Source organism: Panthera leo, chromosome B3 (assembly GCF_018350215.1).
Source record: "Panthera leo isolate Ple1 chromosome B3, P.leo_Ple1_pat1.1, whole genome shotgun sequence".
In the NCBI taxonomy this organism is placed as follows: domain Eukaryota; kingdom Metazoa; phylum Chordata; class Mammalia; order Carnivora; family Felidae; genus Panthera; species Panthera leo.
The window spans coordinates 84,830,155-84,833,365 of NC_056684.1; the positions used below are offsets into that span (position 1 = coordinate 84,830,155).

General features: G+C 39.4%; 1 non-coding gene across 1 annotated transcript; it reads left to right on the plus strand.

Annotated features, from left to right (window-relative positions):
• Positions 1 to 2,882: 2,882 nt before the first annotated feature.
• LOC122223308 lies at positions 2,883 to 2,985 on the plus strand. The gene has a single exon (XR_006204193.1). It is a non-coding gene; the product is annotated as a U6 spliceosomal RNA (small nuclear RNA).
• The last annotated feature ends 226 nt before the right edge of the window (positions 2,986 to 3,211 follow it).

Below are 3,211 nucleotides of genomic sequence, written 5' to 3' on the forward strand. Positions count from 1 at the left end.
GTTATGAGTTTATTTGTTTTGACCAGGGAAAAATATGAAGTTAGAAGCACCGACACACAGCATATACTTATTCCAGAAATACTACACCTGTTCATAATAAAAATGTCCAAAACAGTGTAACAGTTATTCCCAACAATTATATATGCTGCTGCAGCAAGCACTATTCTCAACAATTATAAATGACTAGTCCATTTCATCTTCAAATATCGTTTAGATTTGTTTGTAATACTTGAAAACTTGTAGTAAAAACAAAACAGAACAAAATTGTAGATTGTGTATGAGTTAGAGCTATTTTAACTTGTGGTGCTTTAATTCAATTTTTTAGTTGTAGAATATAGTAGTAAATATAAATAACCATAAATAAATCTCTATGTGTGATCACCATCTTAAAAATATGTACCAATGAAGTCTGCATTATTTTGTAATTGTTGACAGGTGGTGGTTAATACTGGCTGCCAGCAGAGGGCGCTTTGAGGTTTATCTGTTAGAATTCCAGCAGGAGCCTAGACTGTCTTCAAACTGTTTTCCTAAGAGTGAAGACATTTCTAACATTTTTTTAGTCTCTTATGATTTACTGTCTAATTTTACAACCCTGTAGATCGTGTGGCAAGGGATGAGAAGGCTAGCTAAAAAATCCAGCAGCAGTTCCCTGCTGACTGCATGAGCAGATGTGTAAGAGATTGTCCTGTGGTGTGAAATTTGAGGGAGGCAGGAAACTCCCTGGCTTTTTTCTCCCAGCCCCCTTTCAGACTCCATCACCACTGTCAGTGGTTCTCCCCTAGAGATCTGTATGGAGCCCAGAAATAAAAGGTAGGTTTTTGTTTTTTTTTTAATGTTTATTTATTTTTGAGACAGAGACAGAGCATGAACAGGGGAGGGGCAGAGAGAGAGGGAGACACAGAATCTGAAGCAGGCTCCAGGCTCTGAGCTGTCAGCACAGAGCCCGACGCGGGGCTCGAACCCACAAACCGCGAGATCATGACCTGAGCCGAAGTTGGACGCTTAACCGACTGAGCCACCCAGGCGCCCCGATAAAAGGTAGTTTTAAAATAGTCAATAAGAAAATGAACACCAGATGGAAAAGAGGGAGCCCAAAGGGGAATCAGTGCTGCAATACCCTTCTGGATGACCAAGGGCAGTGGTTTCCATACTTTTTGACACGGTTACATATCCTAATACATTCATGTGTACTTACACACACATATACAAACATGCATCTAAAACAAAACTATCTTGAAACAGTATTTACCCTTCTAATGTATGAAAGAGATACATATATAATATTTATTGCCTTTTTTTTCTTTTTAAAGTAAGTTCCACGCCCAATATGGGGCTTGAACTCAGGACCCTATGATCAAGAGATGCGTGCTCCATCTACCAACTGAGCCATCCAGGAGTCCTGAGATATATATAATTTTTAAATACTCAAATGAAATATAGAAAATAAATTCTAATGGATTTTTCCAGGAAACTGACAGACTTGATTTGGAAATGTCTGTGGAGGAACAAAAGGTTAAGTATAGTCAAATGCTTCCAAAGAAGAAATGGAATTAAAATTGAGCAGGATAGAGACAACAGAGATGAAGAAAAGAGAAGGTGTAGATTAAAGTGGGGTATGGCAATAGAACGAAGAAAAGCTCAGAAAACAAGCTACCGTATTATTTTTTAAAATTGTCACATGTTTATTTTTTCAGATCTGTTTTTTTATATACATAATTTATTGTCAAGTTAGCTAACATATAGTGATACGGTGTGGTCTTGGCTTCAGGAGTAGATTCCTGTGATTCATCACTTCCATAAGACACCTAGTGCTCATCCCAACAAGTGCCCTCCTCAATGCCCATCACCCATTTTCCCCTCTTCCCCCTCCTTCCCCCCTTCCACCCTCAGGTTGTTCTCTGTATTTAAAAGTCCCTTACAGGGTGCCTGGGTGGCTCAGTTGGTTGAGTTTCCAATTTAGGCTCAGGTCATGATCCTGCGGTTCATGGGTTCAAGCCCCACATTGGGCTCTGTGCTGACAGCTCAGATCCTGGAGCCTGCTTTAAATTCTGTGCCTCCCTCTCTCTCTGCCCCTCCACCACTTGCACTCTGTCTTTCTCTATCAAGAATAAATAAACATTAAAAAAGATCTAAAAAAAAGTCTTTTATGGTTTGCCTCCCTCTTTGTAACTTAATATATTTTTTCTTTCCCTTCCCCCTTGGTCTTCTGTTAAATTTCTCAACTTCCACATAGGAGTGAAAATATATGATATCTGTCTTTCTCTGACTGACTGATTTCACCCTCCAGCATAATACCCTCCAGCTCCATCCACGTTGTTGCAAATGGCAAGATTTCATTTTTTTCATTGCTGAGTAGTATTCCATTGTATGTATATACCACATCTTCTTTATCCATTCATCAGTTGGTGGACATTTGGGCTCTTTCCATAATTTAAGGCACTGTTTTATTGAGCCCACACAAAAACAAATAAAGAGAGAACTCTGTGATGTTAGAGAAGGTTTCCCGTAACTTGCTTAGTGTAGGTGGCCAGAAAAACCATTTTTATGTAAAAATAACTAAGGGGTGCCTGGGTGATTCAGTTGGTTAAGCACCAACTTCAGCTCAGATCATGATCTTACAGCTTGAGTTTGAGCTCCACATTGGGGCTGTGCTGACAGCTCAGAGCCTGGAGCCTGCTTCAGATTCTGTGTCTCTTTCTCTACCCTGCTCCTGCTCTGTCTCTCTCTCTCAAAAATGAATAAACAAAATAAATTAAATAACTAAAAAGTATTAAGGCCAATTCCCATACAAAGTTATTATAATAAAAAGATAAAGAGAAGTACACTACTGTTCCTATTCCAGAAAGACATGCCCACAATACAGATCAGAACTGTCATCTATTGTGCTTGCTTTGGCAGCATATATACTAAAATTGGAATGATACAGATATTAGCATGGTCCCTGCTCAAGGATGGCATGCACGTTTGCAAGCATTCCATATTTAAACACAAAAATCCTGTGATCTACTATTTCGAAATGACGAAAGATATTAAAATGTTACAAGACCTGAGAAAACAAAACACAGTAGTAGTCCACCCCTATTCATGGTTTCGCTGTCTGTGGTTTCTGTTATCTGTGGTCACGAAGCAGATGATCCTCCTTCCGGCATATCATCAGAGGTCAGTAGTCTCCTAACACTGTGTCACAGCACCTACATCATCCCCTCACTTC